This window comes from Trichosurus vulpecula, chromosome 3, assembly GCF_011100635.1.
Source record: "Trichosurus vulpecula isolate mTriVul1 chromosome 3, mTriVul1.pri, whole genome shotgun sequence".
NCBI classification, from domain to species: Eukaryota; Metazoa; Chordata; class Mammalia; order Diprotodontia; family Phalangeridae; genus Trichosurus; species Trichosurus vulpecula.
In genome coordinates this window covers 199,135,195-199,153,435 of record NC_050575.1, presented here as the reverse complement: position 1 = coordinate 199,153,435, position 18,241 = coordinate 199,135,195, and positions in this window count along the sequence as shown.

Below are 18,241 nucleotides of genomic sequence, written 5' to 3'. Positions count from 1 at the left end.
TGACAAAGCAAATTCACTCACTGAATAGTGAGCAAAAACACTCACTTGTTCAGCAGAAAGTGGAGGAAGATATTCTGGAACATAAATGAGCATATACTCTTCCCTCAGTTAAAAAACGTCTAGGCCCTGCAAATTGCACAAGGGTGCCTTTGTGCTCACCAGCCAGTAGCCACAATTTTGCATATCTCTCTAAACACCTGGGAAATCTCCATATCTTCAGGTTGCTCACCCAATGTACCAATGAATTATCTTCCCTCCTGAATACTTTCCCTAGCACTTTATATTACCTCAAAGATCTCACAGTGGTGAGATTCTTTCTCTCAGTTCACAGATGCCCCCAAAGCATAACTGTTCAGTAAATCTTTCTTAGTGCTGTATTTCTTCTCATTCCCATACCAGGAATGGTATATATGTGCAGGGGGCCTCTCTAGCATTTTCTCCCCCCAAGATCTTATTGAACTCTTTGGATGAGATTTACCCAAAGACGGGAGCAGGGGGTGGGTGTGTGGGGAGGGAGTAACAATAGAAAAGAATCAAGCAAAACAAGTCATGAGTCTTGGCTCCCAGTCTCTGCCTGTTAGGGCAGAAAATGTGTGATAGCTTAATTCTCCAATTAGTAAGTAGGTATTAATTTAGCCCTTACTGTATAGGGTGTCCCAAAAGTCTTAGTGTGGTTTTGAGCTAGTAGAGGTTAAAGCACTAAGACATCAGCTAATAAAGCTTAAAACTGTATTTAAAACTGGATGTCTTATATGTCCAGACCTGTGCTATGAGCTCTGGGGGAGATAAACAGGCATAAAAGACAGATCCTTTCCTTCCCAGGCTCACAATCTATCTGGGAGACCAGATACACATGGAAAGGAACAATCTTGGGTTATACATCCTTATGGTCCAATTAGTGTTATAGGAACTTGGTACTTGCCATGGGACCTCAGGGCCTTAATGTCTTCATGTGTAAAATGGGGATAAAGATATTTAGACTCTCTTACAAGTGTATTGATTAAAGCATTTTGTAAACCTTAAAGCAGGACAGCTAGGTGGCACAGTGGATAGAGCACTGGCTCTGGATTCAGGAGGACCGGAGTTCAAATCAGACACTAGCTGTGTGAGCCTGGGCAAGTCACTTAACCCTGTTTGCCTCAGTTTCTTCATCTGTAAAATGAGCTGGAGAAGAAAATGGCAAACCACTCCAGCATCTGTCGAGAAAACCCCAAATGGGGTCATGAAGAGGTGGACAAGACTAACTGACTAAACAACAATGAAATCTTAAAGTACCATGGAAATGAAGGCTATTATTATTACTAACAATAAGGGTGCTAAGAATCATGTGGTTGTTATTATTCATATTATTAGTAACAATAATAATGGCTATAGGAAGTTAGAGAGGGAAGGAATCATGAGGGCTACCATGGTCAGGGATGGCTTCCTGGAGCAGGTAACTTTGGCACAGTTAACCCAAACATTCTGAGGGGGAAAGGTGCTCCCCAGCCTCATCAGCATGGGCTTCCCCAGTTCTGCCAGGTAACCCTGAGCTCTGACCCCAGCAGGGAGGGCACTGACCCTTGCTCTCAAGCAGTAGAGAGGACTCCCAGTCCATGCAAACAAAACACTCTCTGAATCTTAGCTCTAAAGGCAAGTCTCCACTCCACCCTCACCCATGGTTGCACCAATGAAAAGAGGAAAAGAAAGCTGAAGAGGAGGGGGAGGAGATGCTTGCCCTGGGGAAGGCCTGGCTGAAGCCAAACACTGTGTCCCAGGAAATAAAGGGGATTCCTGGCTGCCTCCATCTGCTTTCCAGATTGCTGGGCTCAGATTGTCTGCTGGGAGGTGACAAAGGGATTCATTTTAATATCAGATAACTAATATACAGACATGTAATCAGGGGGGCGGAGCCAAGATGGCAGCTGGTAAGCAGGGAATAGTGTGAGCTCCCTACGGAGACCCTCCAAAAACTTATAAAAAATGGCTCTGAACCAATTCTAGAACGGCAGAACCCACAAAACAGCAGAGGGAAGCAGGGCTCCAGCCCAGGACAGCCTGGATGGTCTCTGGGTGAGGTCTATCCCACACGGAGCTGGGAGCTGGGAGCTGGGAACTGGGAACGGAGTGGAGCAGAGCCCAGCCTGAGCAGCGTGGACCATCCAGACCAGAAGCCGGGCGGAGGGGGCCCTAGCGCCCTGATTCAGTGAGCTGCGGCAGTTATGAGACTTCTCAACCCACAAACACCAAAGACTGCGGAGAAGGGTAGTGGGAAAAGCTGCAGGAGTGGAAGGAGTTCGCGTTCGGCTTCCAGCCCCGGGGGCAGCGGAGGTAGGGCAGCTACAGCTGTTGTTACGTCCGGCTCCAGGCCCACCTGGTGGGAGGAAGTAAGTGGCGCATCAGAGCAGGGGTGTACAGCCTGCCGAAGATCTAAGCCCAGTTCGGGTTGGGGGTTCTTGGGGAAGGAGCAGTGCCGGTGTGGCAGAGCTGGCACCTCCCCCCCAAACGTGGAACATAGAACTCTGTAATCTACAAGCAGTCATACCCCACTGAAAAACTCAAGGGTCAAGTTAGTTGGCTGGGAATATGGCCAGGCAGCGAAAATGCACCCAGATTCTGTCTCAGACTTTGCATTCTTTCTTTGCTGACAAAGAAGACCAAAACATACAGACAGAAGAAATTAATAAAGTCAAAGAGCCTACAACAGAAACCTCCAAGAAAAACAGGAACTGGTCCCAGGCCATGGAAGAGCTCAAAAAGGATTTGGAAAAGCAAGTTAGAGAAGTAGAGGAAAAATTGGGAAGAGAAATGAGAAGGATGCGAGAAAACCATGAAAAACAAGTCAATGACTTGCTAAAGGAGACCCCAAAAAATACTGAAAAATACACTGAAGAAAACAACACCTTAAAAAACAGACTAACTCAAATGGCAAAAGAGCTCCAAAAAGCCAATGAGGAGAAGAATGCCTTGAAAGGCAAAATTAGCCAAATGGAAAAGGAGGTCCAAAAGACCACTGAAGAAAATACTACTTTAAAAATTAGATTGGAGCGAGTGGAAGCTAGCGACTTTATGAGAAATCAGGATATTATAAAACAGAAACAAAGGAATGAAAAAATGGAAGACAATGTGAAATATCTTCTTGGAAAAACCACTGACCTGGAAAATAGATCCAGGAGAGATAATTTAAAAATTATTGGACTACCTGAAAGCCATGATCAAAAAAAGAGCCTAGATACCATCTTTCAAGAAATTATCAAGGAGAACTGCCCTGATATTCTAGAGCCACGGGGCAAAATAGAAATTGAAAGAATTCATCGATCACCTCCTCAAATAGATCCCAAAAAGAAATCTCCTAGGAATATTGTTGGCAAATTCCAGAGCTCCCAGGTCAAGGAGAAAATATTGCAGGCAGCCAGAAAGAAACAATTTGAGTATTGTGGAAACCCAATCAGAATAACCCAAGATCTGGCAGCTTCTACATTAAGAGATCGAAGGGCTTGGAATACAATATTCCGGAGGTCACTGGAGCTAGGATTAAAACCTAGAATCACCTACCCAGCAAAACTGAGTATCATGTTCCAAGACATGTAATCAGTGACGTATGTATATACAGACACGTGTTTATATACAGCCATGCATGTGGCTATGTTGGAGACATAGACATATGTATACACATATATGTTCTTTAAGAACATATCATACATCATACATCCTGGGCTGCTTTTCCTGAACATTCAGTTTTTAAGGCCACATTTCTGGGGAAGGTACTCAGAAAATCTAATAAATATCCATCAATCACCTGCCTGGGGGAGAAATGTGGGAAAAAAAACGAATGAGTAAATGTTGGGCTTAGTAAAGAGGCTGAGTCTCAGGGCAGGAAGTGAGCCTGGTACATGTTGTGGGGAGGGGGTGGAATGGCAGGATAGTCACAGGAGAATGAGACATCAGACCCTAAAGTGGGGCTGGGCTTAAGATGAAAAAAATTATAGAATGCTTAGAATTGTCAACTAAAAAGCTAGTTGAAACAATTAATAATTTTAGCAATGTAGTAGTATATAAAATGAACCCATACAAATCATCAGCATTTCTATATATCACCAACTCCATTTAAAATAACTGTAGACAACATAAAATACCTGGGAGTATACTTGCCAAGACAAACCCAGGAACTACATAACATAATTATAAAACATTTTTTCTATAAATAAAGTCAGATTTAAATAATTGAAGAAATAGTAATTGTTCATGAGTGGGTAGAGCCAATGTAATAAAATGACAATTCTACTATACTAATCTACAAATTCTATTAATCTACTTATTCAATGCCATTCTAATTAAATTGCCAAAAAATTATTTTATTGAGCTAGAAAAAATAAAATTCTTTGGGAAGAACAAAAGGTAAAGAATATCAAGGAATTAATGAAAAAAAATGTAGAGGAAGGAAGTCTAGCAGTATCAGGTCTTAAACTGTATTATAAGGTGGTAATTATCAAAACTATCTGGTACTGGGTAAGAAATAGAAAGGTGGATCAGTGGAACAGAGTAGACATACAATATACAGTAGTAAATGATTACAGTAATCTTGTGTTTGACAAGTGTAAATATTTAAGCTCTTTGGATAAGAATTCACTATTTGGTAAAAATTGTTGGAAAACTGGAACACAGTCTGGCAGAAACTAGGTATAGATTAATATCTTACACCATTTACCCAGATAAGGTCAAAATGGATACATGACCTAGACATAAAGGGAGAGGTCATAAGTAAATTAGAAGAACATGGCACATACCACCTATCAGACTTATGGAAAAGAGAAGAATTTATCAATAAACAAGAGATAGACAGCATTGTGAAGTTAAAATGGATAATTTTGATTACACTAAAAAGTTTTTGTACAAATAAAACTGTCACCAATATTAGAAGGAAAGCAGAAAATTGTGGGGAAATTTTTATAGACAGCTTCTCAGATAAAGTCTTCATCTGAAATATATACACAACTTTGTCAAATTTATAAAGATGAGAGTCATTCCCCAACTGATAAATGGTCAAAAGATGAACAGGTAGTTTTTGGAGGAAGATAATAAAGCTATATATAGTCATATGAAAAAAATACTCTAAATCATAAATTAGAGAAATGCAAATTGAAACAACTTTGAGATATCATCTCACACCTATCAGACTGGCTAAAACAATAGAAGGGGAATATGACAGATGTTGGAGGGGATGTGGAAAAACTGGGACACTAAAACACTGTTGGTGGAACTGTGAAGTGATCCAGCCATTTTGGAGATTAATCTGGAATAATACCCAAAGAGTTATGAAACTGTGTATACCTGTTGATTCCAGCAATACCACTCTAAGGTCTGTTTCCCAAGGTGATGGGGGTGGGTGAGGGGAAGGAAAAGAACTTATATGTTCTTATATTTATAGAGTTCTCCTTGTGGTGGCAAAGAACTGAAAATTGAGGGGGATGCCTATGAATTGGAGAATGGCTGAACAAGTTGTGGTATGTGATTGTGATGGAATACTATTGTGCTGTAAGAAATTACAAGCAGGTTGATTTTCGAAAAACATGGAAAGACTTGCATGAAATAATGAAGAGTGAAATGAGCAGAACAAAGTGAATGTTGTATACAGTAACAGCAATATTGTTCAAAGAATAACTGTGAATGATTAAGTTATTCTGAGTATTATAAATATTCAAATCAACTACAAAAGACTTATGAAGGAAGATGCCATCCACCTCCAGAGAAAGAACTGACAAATGGAAGTATGTGTAGTATGGTTTTGCATGTATATGCATATATACATACATATACATACATATACATGCACATATATACACACCTATATATGTCAAATGATGGCCTCCTCTGGCATGGGGTGTGGAAGGAAGGAAGGAGGCAGACAGTTTTTAACTTAAAATGTAACAAAAAATAAAAAGAATTAGATTAAAAAATAATTTTGAAAAAGAATGCTAGAACTGGCTTGAATTTCAGCTGTCAGTCCAATTTCTCCTTAAGCACAGAGAAGAGAGTGATTTGCCTAAAGTCACCAAGTAATTTAAGTGGCAGAGCCAGAAACGAAACCCAGAGTCTTCTTCCATTCTCCCTGGTTATTTGCTCTGCTGGAAAGATCCTTGGACAGGTGGTTACAATGGTTCCTGAGATTCTCCTGAGAATTTCCAGAGAGATTCCTAGGTTTAATTAATTAATAATTATTAATCATCTTTTAATTAATTAATCAATCCTCTTTCTTGAAGAGTGCTTCTGAGCCCCTGAAATCAATGGAGGTCTTCTCTCCTTTTCCTCAATCATACAGTCTTCTTCCTTGTTCCAAGTCCTCCAAATAAGGGAGGGAGGGCGAGACAGTGGGGGACTCCCTTTTCTTAAACTCATTTGATTTTTTTATGTTCAAGCTGTTATGATTTCAAAGGCAATGCTGACCCCTTTGGACAAAGATGCTGATGGATCTGGGAGTGGGGAGCTCGTTTCTTGTGAACACCGTACCCTGTCAGACACTTGTAGTGTCCAAAATGAGGCCGAGACCAGTTCGGAAGAATACTTGCCTGGTGAAGGAAACCATATCCCACTTAGCATAAGGGTTCTTGAACTCTCCTTAGCCCTGATCTTGGCTTTTAGTCAGGCCCTAGGAGGAAAGCAAAAACATCTGAAAACGCACAGAGCGTTCTACCTGTACTTCTTATTACCATCTTAGCCCAAGTTCCCTTACAGAACTACAGGATCTGAGTTGGAAGCCACATCAGAAGTCATAATCCAATGAGTACCTGAAGAATAATCCCTCTACAACCTTCCCTGTGGACTGTCATCTAGCCTTTGTTTGAAGATCTCCAGGGGTGAGTAACTCATTACCTCCAGAGATGTCTCATTCCATTGTTGAATAGCTCCAATTGCTACTCGGTTTTCCCTACTAGAGTCTTCAAAATCTTCTTCCCTGGAGCTTTTACCCCCTCGAAGTTACCATAGCTTCCAAACAAGTGGAATCTCTCTCTCTCAAAAAAAAAAGGTGTACAGCAGAGAGCAAAAGAAAACTTAGGAGGAAGCATAGAAAAGCAGTATAGCTTTGAAAATGATGTCTAGTATTTATTACATAGTTCAATTTTTTAAAGTAAACTGTGAAATGGAAATCCGTGGTTTTATATCAAATCCTCTTGTATGTTGTGCTGTGTACATGGAAATGTTCTCTTTTCTTTTGGTCTTTCTGTATTTAAGTTCAAAATGAATAAATATAAAAAACAGACCAAAAAAAGTGGAATCTCCTTCCACATGAAAGTTCTTCAAACACTAAAACACAGTGACTCTATCTCTCAGTTCCTGCCACACATGGCATGACTTCAAAGATCTTCACAAAACTGCTTGTCTTCTTCTAAACATGCTTCAGCTGTCAGTGTTCTTCCTGAAATGGGGCACTCAGAATTGAACACAGCGCTCCTGATGTGCTCCAGACCCTCTTGGCAGGACTCTCTTCTCCCTTGCTCTGGACACCGTGCCTTTCAGCCTAGCAGCTCTGGCACCTACAGCCACTTCGAGGGTCACAAGTAATGGAAGTTTCACCTGGGACAAACTCAGTTGAAGTGTATGGCAGCCCCAAGGACAGTCAAACCCCAGATGCAGTAGTGTTAGGGGTTGAGGCAGAGTAGCTCAGAGGACCATGGTGATAGTGGATCACAGTGGTCCAGGGAATCGTCCCACTGCAGGTCTAGTCCTGATGGGAGAAATTGGCTCCTTCAGAGAGAAAAAGCCCTTTCCTCACCAATCCACAGGCAGGGAAGGGGGTGACCAGGAATGGTGGTGCTTTTTTGCCTCCAGAGAACTGCAAGATTTGATGAGATGGTGATGATTGCAGGGAGGAAGCACGTGCCTCCCCAAGCCCCCACATCATCACCCCGAGTCAATGAGATGATGCACTTCATTCCTTCTTTGGGACCGTGAGATCCTTGAACTCATGTCCTTTCCATCTTTTTATCTTTTCTCTTCTCCTCTCCCTGCCCCTTCCAGAAGGACAACATCCACCTTAATAAAAGTCTGTTGGGTGATTGCACATGTAAAACCTATATCAGATTGCTTACTGTCTCAGGGAGGGGGAGGGGGAGGAGGAGGGAGGGAGGGAAAGAATTTGGAACAAAAAAAATCTTTAAAAAAACCCCAGCAAATGTTAAAAATTGTTTTTTACATATAATTGTGGGGAAAATAAAAATAGTATTAAAAAAAAGAAAAGCTTGGGAGAGAAGACAGGTAGACAATGCAGATTTGAAAATAAAATAAAATTGAATTCAAGAATTTTTAAAAGTCTGTTAAATTTAATGATTGAAATCAATCACTCAGGACTATGGGTTGTCATTTGTTGGTCTTAGCTGTTCTTTACATGGCACCCAATGGGGACTGATGGCCATGAACATCATGAAGCTTCAACGGCTCCCACTGCCTACAGAGCAAAGTCTAAACTCCTGTGTTTAGACCTTAGCATTCCAGTTCTCTCTTCCCAGAGCTATTTCAGTTTCTCCATAGGCAACCTTTAATCCAATCAACTTCCTACAGCAAGCCTTTCTTCTTCTAGACCTTTGCTGATTCTGGGTTGACCTGTAAATCTATGACCCTTGCCTAAAGCACTGCTTCCCTCCCCTCTCTGATCCTCTCCACCTCCAAATCCAATCTATTGTTCAAGGTCCATATCTTCCAGAAATCCGCGCAAATCCAACAAGATTTAATTGCAATATAGTCTGTACTCTTAACAGACCACATGGCATTGTAGTCATTTTGTATATCTGTCTTATTTCCCTACTAAGATATTGGAGAGTAAGAATGTGCAGTGGTAGAAAGAATATTATACCAGGAGTCAAAAAAACTGGATTCCAGACTCAGCCTTGTCACTAATTCATTGTATGACCTTGGCTAAATCCCTTCCCTTTACAAGGCTTTAGTTTTCTCCTTTGTAAGAAGAGGAGATTGAACCAGATAATATCTAAGGTCCCTTCTAATTCTGGACATTTTAGGATTGATCCATTTTTGTATACCCTAAGAAGAGTATATAATAGGGGCCCAGTGAATGTTTACTGAATATCCAAGAGACCAGCTTAAGCTTCATGGTTCTTCCTGGATAGGAAGCACCGGATATCTAAGCACCTCTAATGCTCTAGTGAGGTAGCAAGCTTGGGTGCCAAGGTCATGACTTGACTTGCCCAACGACAAAAGCCACACTCTATCAAGATGCTTCATAATGAGGTCTGCCATATTACATCTGGTCTTTTCTTTGTCATGCTGGTGTGTAATAGACCAGCTTGCTCATAGGATTTAGAGCTAGAACATGCCTTAGGAAACAGCTGGTGACTCTGTTTATGGAAGACAGAAGTGAAGAAAAGGCTCAAATAACTTCCTTCTTTCCTCTTTATCTTTCTTCCCTTTCCTCTTTCCTTGTCTTTTTTTTTAAGTCCTCCTTCCACCCTTCAGCGTCTTCCACCTTCACTTTGATTCCATATTACTTTCTGCCAGTTATCAGAATCACTGGAGGGAGTCTTCAGTGCTGTGGAAGTAACTCGGGGTTCCTGAATGGTGGGGCAAGCTTTGGAAAGCCTTGCTGAGCTAAAGTGGCTTCTGGTACAGAAAGGCCAGTGGGCAGCTTTCCATAGTTATAGCTCACATTTCTAAAGAGCTGTGAAGTTTATAAAGTACTCTCTTTATAACAACCCTGTGAGGTAGGTAGTATGGATATTATTATCATCACTCTACAGATATGGAAACTGAGGCTGAAAGGAGCTAAATGACTTGTTCAGGATTACCCAGTGAATAAGTATCAGAACTCTGGAGACAGAATCTTGAGACTCCAAATGTGGTGCTCCTTCTCCAACACCATGTGTTAATTCCACCGTGCTGAACTGAAAGTGCATTCATTCAGTAGTTATTCGTTGAGTGACTACCAAAGCAGCACTAACTGGACTTAGAGTCAAAAGACCTGGGTTCAAGTGCTGTCTCTGCTACTTACTAGCTGTATGATATTGGGCAAATGCCTTAATCTCCTTGGGCTTCATGCATAAAATAGGGACAATAGTATTTGTACTCCCTACTTCACAATGTAGTTGTGAGTACAGTACCTTGTAAAACTGTAGAAGTGCTAAAAAAATGTATTATTCCATTCAGTTTGTGTGATGTAGGGGACACAATAATTAATGAGAAGTAGTCCAGGTGACTCAGTGGCTTAGAGTGCAGGGCCTAGAGTCAGGAAGACTCATCTTCCTGAGTTCAAATCTGGCCTCAGACACTTACTAGCTGTGTGACCCTGGGCAAGGCACTTAACCCTGTTTGCCTCAGTTTCCTCATCTGTAAAATGAGCTGCAGAAGGAAATGGCAAACCGCTCCAGTATCTCTGCCAAGAAAACCCCAAAAGGGGTCATGAAGAGTTGGACATAACCGAAAATGACTGAACAACAAGCCTTGTCTATTTGAATCTAGTAGGGTGGAAGAAATAAACGTACAAATAACTACAGTATAAGGTCAAATGCTACAGAAAAGGTACAAAGTGCTCAGGGTGCCCAGTGGAGGAAGTAATCAGTGGTCATGGCAAGCATTCTGGAGGAAGACACCGAGCTGGACCTTGAAGGATGAAGAGTAGGTAGAGATTAGTGGAAGGGCATTGAACATGAATCCCAAGAAGAAGTGCAGAAAATGCTTGGACATGTGCTTGAGGAGTAGGGAGCAGCCTGATGGGAAGAGCGACAGACTTGAAGCCAGAGGTCTTGAATATGAATCCTTGCTCTGATCTTTACTGTGTGACCTTGGGCAGAAATTAATCTCTTTGAGTTTTGGTTTTGGCATTTGTAAAATGGTGACTACCCACTTCATAGTTCGTAAGAAAAGGAGATTTTGTAATTCTTAAAGCACTATAGAAATATGAACTACTAATGTTAATATCTTACGGAATTCAAATCTGGTTCAGACACTAGCTGTGTGACCCTGGGCAAGTCACTTACCTCTGTTTGCCTCAGTTTCCTCATCTGTAAATGAGCTGGAGAAGGAAATGGCAAACCACTCCAGTATCTTCATCATGAAAACCCCCAAAGGGGTCACGAAGCGTCAGACAGAACCGAAAGGACTGAACAGTGACAATATTTGGCTTAACAGACTAAAATTCAGTGGCAAAGTACAAAGGCCAGCCCTGCAAATGGGGATTCCTAATGGGAACGGGAGAGTCTTTCCAACTCCACTTGCCTTTTATCGTTAGAACCTCATCTCTAGTAGAGAAAGTAGCAACGTCCACTTCCTCCTTCTCGTCCTCTGGCCTGGGAAGGCTTCTTTCTGCCAAATCATTTTAGTGCTAGGACCTCGGGCAGCGGGTCCACAGGCAACCTTACAATCTGGATCCATTCCCAGGGCCTACTCTGATCTCTCTGTCCTTTTTATCTAAGGCAAGGGAAGTCTGCTGGATGGAGTCCTTGAACTGTTGAACCGGCGTGGAGAGGAGGAAAAGACTTAGTCATAGAATGGCGGAGCTGGGTTAGGTTAGATAACAGAATGCAAGTAGAAGGGGCCTCAGGGCACAGAATGTCCTGGCTGGAAGACAAGAAAGTAGAAAGCAAGATGTGGAGCTCATCTAGTCCAGCCCCCATATTTTACAGAAGGGGAAACTGAGGTCAAGAGAGGAGATTCCCTAAGGTCATACAGATGGCAAAATGGGGGACGGGGGTTTGAACTCAGTAGCATCAAGGAGAGGAACTATTTTAGGGCTTCACGAGGCTGAGTAAAAAGAGGTTTTTGTAACTGGGGAGCGGGTCATAAGTGCTGGAATAGTGCTGAGCAGCAATGAGGAGGGAAAGGGGCAGGCTGAGCCTTCTGGCCTGAATTATCTGCTAAGACAAATAATCAAATTCCAGGGACCACACGGTTCTGGCGCCAGAAGACCAGGAGGGGGGCAGGGCTGGGCAGGCACTGCTTTAGCAGGTGGCGGCCCAGGCCTGACCCAGGCAGGATGCCCTCCCCCCTGTCCCCCAACATGCACCGCCATCTCAGAGGAAGCCCACCTCCTTGCCTGGACCGTGGGAAGTTTTTCTGTGGCCACCCCAGGTGAGGGCTTCATCAACCCCCAAACTGTTTATAGGAATACTTACAAGCTACAGGGTCTGCTCATTCAGGCTCAGCTGGAGGCCCAGGTCCAACAGCTGGGAAACATCTGGCAGCTTAACCCACCCGCAGCCACCAGAACTCCAAAGTGCCTCAGGATTTCAGCTTCTGGGCGGTGGGGGTGGGGGAGAGGGGCAGGAAATGCAGTTTGGCAGCTCTCTAGGCTGAGGTTTCCCCTGCCCCAGCAGCTGCGCAGGTTTCTGGGCGCCACAGATCTTTTGGTGTTGAAGAGGCCTTGACATCATAACCCACACCGTCCTCTATAATCACGCCTTGCCAAGTCAGATTCTCCGGGATCTCTGGGCAGGCAGGACGGTGCTAGGGGCGGGATGGAAAGGAGCCTTAGCTCAGATTGAGGCAGGGAGGTGATTGCTCAGTTGGGGTGGGGGGTGGGAGGAGAGGACGGGAAGAATTTTTGTAGCTACATTCTCTTCTCTCCATTTGCTGCCCCCTACCCTCCCACTCCAGCTTCTCCCCTAAAAGAATAGTAATAGGTTCAGGATCTGGGGACGCACTTCAGTGAGCTGCCAATAACTAATAATAGCTCACATTTATGCAGCATTTGACTGTTACCAAGTTGAGGATTCTATCTGATCCTTGTAACACCCCCGTGCAACCGTTAGTGCAAATCCCATCATTCTTACTTTACAATGGAGAAATTGATGTTTCCAGCAGGAAAAGGACACCAAACAATCCCTCCAATGTATTAATGCCATGTGCAAGGGCTTGACGCAGCTATAAAGAGGGGTAGGTCATGGGTAATCAGACAGATGATGGTTTATGGGGCCTAACTGTGGTGGAGTGGAAAGAGGCTGAGTCCTCAGAAAAGCTGGACTCTAATCCAGAATGACCTTGGGCAAGTCACTGGACTCAGGAGGCCCCAGTTAGCTCCAACTCAGTGACGAGAAGTATCAATCAGTGATATAGTGTGGTGGAGGTTGGGAAGAAGGGGTCGACGTTAGGGACTGAAATTGTTAAGAAAGGCTGCCTGGAGGAGGAAGAATGGAGTTGGGCAAACAAAGGCTTTATAGGAACAATTTCTCTTGACTTCATTTGTAGCATCCTGAGCCTATGCCGGGCACAGCACTCTTTGTCCTCTCTTTGCCTAAGATTTGAGAGTATGGAAAGACAAACTTAGAGGATCAGAGTTTTTTAGAACTGGAAGGCTAGACATCATCACTTTCAACACTCTCATTTTAAATATGAAGAAGCTGAGGCCTGGAGGGAAAGTTCCCTGCCTGAGGTCAATAGGTAGTGAGGGGCAGAGCCGTGATTTGATGCCAGGTATCCTGACTCCAATCCAGTGCTTCCACCATTGTACCAAGCAAGTATTTATTGTACCTGCCAGCATAGGCATCCTTCATCTTAGGAGCCCTGGCTATGACAGGAGATTTGCGTAGCTGTGGTGGATAATTGAAGAACTTCTTGGTCTCTTGCTGATAAGCAGGCAAGGGTTGCCAGGAGTCAGTGAGATGGGGCTTTGTTGGGGTGTTGGGGAAAGGTCCATCACCTCCCAGCCACAAAAGGTGTATTTGCTTCCTATCCCCAAGGGAAATCCCACATTTAGCAACCCCAACCCAAACCAAAAAGAAAGTTCTAAATTTTCCCTCGCTGGCGTTTGGAAGTGAGGCTGGTTGCCAAGCAGTTTGCCCAAGAAATGAAAAAGTCAGGAGAGCGTGAACAAACAGTGGCAAGTTGTCCTACTCCAAACATGGGGACTACTGAACAAGACACTTTCCAACAATAAACAGAATTGGAAAATTGTTCCCAGATTTCCCAGGACTCCGAGTAAAGGAGGAGAAAGCAGGGGAAGGGAAAGGCTGGGTCTTATAGTTAAATCACTGAACTGGGGCACAAGAAACAAGGACGTCCCAGCAGCCTGGTGCTTGGTATTATTAATAAAAATAGGACATCTTTCTATAGCACTCTAAGGGTTACAAAATGCTTCCTTCACAATAGTCCTGTGAGATGGGGCGATCATTTAAAGTTCTTCACAACATAACACCTTCCGACTTCTCCAGCCATTTTCGATATTTACTCCCATACACACATTCCATAGTCCTCCTCACACCAAACACGCTCCATCTTTCCTCTCTGTGCCGCCATCCCCATCTGGAATACTCTTCATCCACCCCCCCCCCCCCGCCCCGCCTCTTGCAGCATCTTCAGGAGTCGACTCCAGTGCCACCTTCATTGTGAGGCCTCGCCCGCCCCTCCAAAGTTACTTGTGCATCTGCTTTGTGTTTTGTGTATACCTACATATGTTCATGCGGTCTTTGCCATTAGAATTTAAGCACCTTGGGGGTAAGGATTGTTCCACTTCTGTCTTTGTGTACTCAGAGCCTAGCATATAGCAAGTGCTTAATAAATGCTTTGCAGTTAGCTGCCAGAGTGTCCAGAAATGTTGGACTTGGAGTCAAGACCTGAATTCAAATCCTACCAAACATTGTATGTGTTCCTTGGTAAATTATTTAAATTCTCTGTACCTCATCTGCCTCATCAGTAAAATGAAGGGGATCTCTTCCAGCTCTAAATCTATGATCTGATGTTAGATACTATCCTATTTTATAATGCAGGAAATCAAGGATTGGAGCGGGGAAATGACTTTCTCACTAATTGTCAGATCTGAGACTCCACCCAGGGTTTGTTCCACTAGACCATGGTATGTCTCACGAACTTCCCTGAACACAGTCTGACAGTGTGGGTTAGCTCTTTAACCAGAAGCTTTAAGGGGACAGTGTTCAGAAAGACAGGACTCCTCCCTCTCCCTCTCCTCCTCTTTCCTTTCATTGATAAAGGGGCATATGTACATAAACCCAAGAGTGGAAAAATCCGTCTCTGCCGTCATTCACTGTACAACTTTAAAACAAGCCACTCCCCTTTCAAGGCCTCAATTTTTCCATATTTAAAATGGGAGGACTGAACTAGGTAGTCTCTAAGGTCTTCTGTCTCCAGTGCTCAAGAATCTGATTCTTCTGGGGCTGTAAGTGAGAGAGTTGCCCAGATGTGGTAGCGACAGCCTGTCAGCTGGAGTCTCGGCAACATCTGCTTCCCTCCGGGTGGATGGTAGAACAGAAGAAAGATTGGGCCCCTAGAGACAGAAGACAAGTGGCCCCCATGAAGGCCAAGGCGCTTATGTGGTAGGGAGGACAGATGAGCTGGCTGCATAGTGTTTGTCATTTTACACGTTAGAGAACTCAGGTCCCTGCCACAGCTCACTGGCTCCCTCTACTGAGCTCCTGGATGGATGGTTGCATGGTTGCAAGGATGGATGGATGGACAGATCCAGAGAGGACCCTGGGCAAAGGAATCCTTGCGAAACTGAAGCTGACCACAGAGGTGGGATGAAAGTGAGGTTGTCAGGTTCCCCTCTTCAAAGAACTGACTTGGTTCATTCCCTCAGGACCCAGTGAAACAGAAGGTGAGTTTGCTTGCTACATCTGCTAGGGTGAAAAATAAAAAATTTGCATGGGATAAAGCATCCCAGGAACAGAAAGATCTCCTGAACAAAGTATCCTCTTTCCTAAAATAGGGGAAGGTGTTGGAACAGCAAACTAAAAGGGACTTGCTGGGTTTCTAGTTTGAGTTCTGCCATTAACTTGCTATGTGCTTTGGGAAGAATTGTTTCCTCTCCCAGGCTGGGTTTCTTCGTTAATAAAATTAGGGGGTTGGACTAGATGAGGGGCTCTAAACTTGGGATCTGCACACTTGTTTTAAAAAGTATTTTGATAATTTTACTTCGATAAAATCGGATACCTTTCTAATCTGTTATGCTTTATTTTATGCATTTAAAAACATTATTATTTGGGGATGGGGTCCCTAGCTTTCGCCAGACCTCCAAGGGGGTCCATGACATAAAAAAGGTTAAGAACCCTTGGATTAAATGGTGTAGAGTCCATTCTTGCTTTAACATTTTATATTCTAAGGCCTTTTCTGGCTTTCCATGGTTCTATTTCTTGTCCAGTCTTGTTCCCAGGGTTGGGACTTTCTGGTTGAAAAAAGATTTAATTTCTCAGTCACATACTGAAATGAAATGCCAGAAATATTGGGGGTGGGAAGCAGAGAGAGAGAGAGAGAACATTTGCTTTCCCTCTTACCTTTCTTTAACATGCCTATCTATAGTTGGTCAAAGGCTCAGACTTCTATCCCTGGGGCACCAAAGAAAAGAACAATGAATGCGTCCGATGGGAGCTCATTCTGACATGAGCATACGTCAGAATGTATAGGAAGGCATCTTCCAGGCTGGGTGAAAGTCGCTAAGTTATGCAGGAAAAATAAGCTTTTTTCCCCTCTGCGTCATCATGTTGCAGTTTTACAATGCCCTAATCTGAACAGTTAATCTCTTCTGTAGCACTCCCCCCTCTCCTCTCAATCTTTATCAACAACTGAAAAGATTGTATATAAGGCTCTCCTGGCTTGACCCTTGAATACCTAGCTGTTTTTCCAAGGGAACTTACAGTAAGAAAATGAAACCAGAGACCAATCAGGGAATACCGGCAGATGCATCTTGCTGAATATTACTATTAGGTGGAGAAGTGGAAGGAAAGTTGGAGTGAGAGACTTAAAGTCTAAACCCCTTCCCATTCCTATCCCCACCCCCCAAGAAAGACTTACTTTACAAGTTAGCTTTCTATAAAGCTTTATGATTTGCAAAGTACTTTCATAAGATGAGTTCCAATATTTACTAGCTGTGTGGGACATCTCTAAGTCTATTTCCTCTCTAAAATGAGGAGTTCAAATTAGATTTGGAGTTTTTAACCATTTTTTGTCATGGTCCCTATTGTAAGTCTGATAAAATCCATGGACCCCTTCTCAAAATGTTTTTAGATTAATATAATAAAATACACAGAACTACAAAGGAAAGAAATTATATTGGAATAGCTTGAAAATTATTTTTCCAAGTTCATGGACCCCAGGTTAAGCAGCCTTGAACTAAATGATTTCTAAGAACCCTGCCAGCTCTGATGGTCTACAACAGTTCTAAGGATCCCTGATCATACTAAGGTCATAATAAAGCAGCATGATGTGACAGGAGCACTGGATTAAGTGTTAAGGTCTGAATTATGGTTCTGCCACTTTCCACAACTGTGGGTGAATCACAGCCATCTGAGGCCTAGATTATTTTTTACCTGTAAAATCAGGAGACTGAACTAGACAAAATCCTTAAAGTCTCTTTCAACTCTAAATCCTGGGATTTCTTATCATTTGTTTTCAAGTTCTGTTGATGCCTTTTGTTTTACTTTAGTCATTCACAGCTATATTAACCATGGGCCAATGCAAACGAAAGCCATTTCTCTGACCTTAAAATGTGTCTCCTCCATAGATCTGGTGCAACCATGGAATTATAGGACTTAAAGGCCTTAACAGAGACAGGGTAACTCATCCTAGAACCTTAAAAGCTGGATGGGGACCCTAAAGGAAACTAAAGTCCAGAGAGGTTAGATGACTTGCTCAAAAGTCACACACTAAAATTGGGGCCTATACTTCTTTGAATGACCGTGTAATACTTTTCCAAGACTATATTTTCTCTCAATGTGGCTCATGAGTCACATGCATCTTCTCCGTTTTGTGATCTTTGTAATAGACTGTAAATATTCTCATTCAATATCTATTTCTACAGTTTCTAAGAAGACAATGGTAACTCAATCCTGTTTTTTTTTTTTTCTGGGTTTGGAGCACTTTCCTAATCTGTAAGGTCACAAGGTGCCACTTCACTGTCAAGGAGAGTAAAACAGTGGTAAACATTAATTAAGCTATGATCATATAACAAATCATAAGGTAGAGCTTAGAACAGTCTCCAAATCTATTAGAGGCTGAATTCCATTACCATAAATACTATTTTGATGAAAATCTTGATGTGACAAATTCCTAGACTTCTGCTGATGGTCCATATCCTTTATTCAAGTAGTGTGTAGCAAAACATTTTAGTTAACCAAAAACATGATTGATCCTTTGGAATTTACTAATTATAATGCCAATAGATAAAGGTTCTGTTGCCAAAGTTGCAATCTTTCTTTAGAAGGCCACTTCAAATCCGTATGAATAAGTTATGTACTTAGTCCAACCCAAACCACAAGGTTCTCTCTGTTAAGCTTAGGAGAACACTGAAAGTCTTCCTTCCACCCTCAGGTCT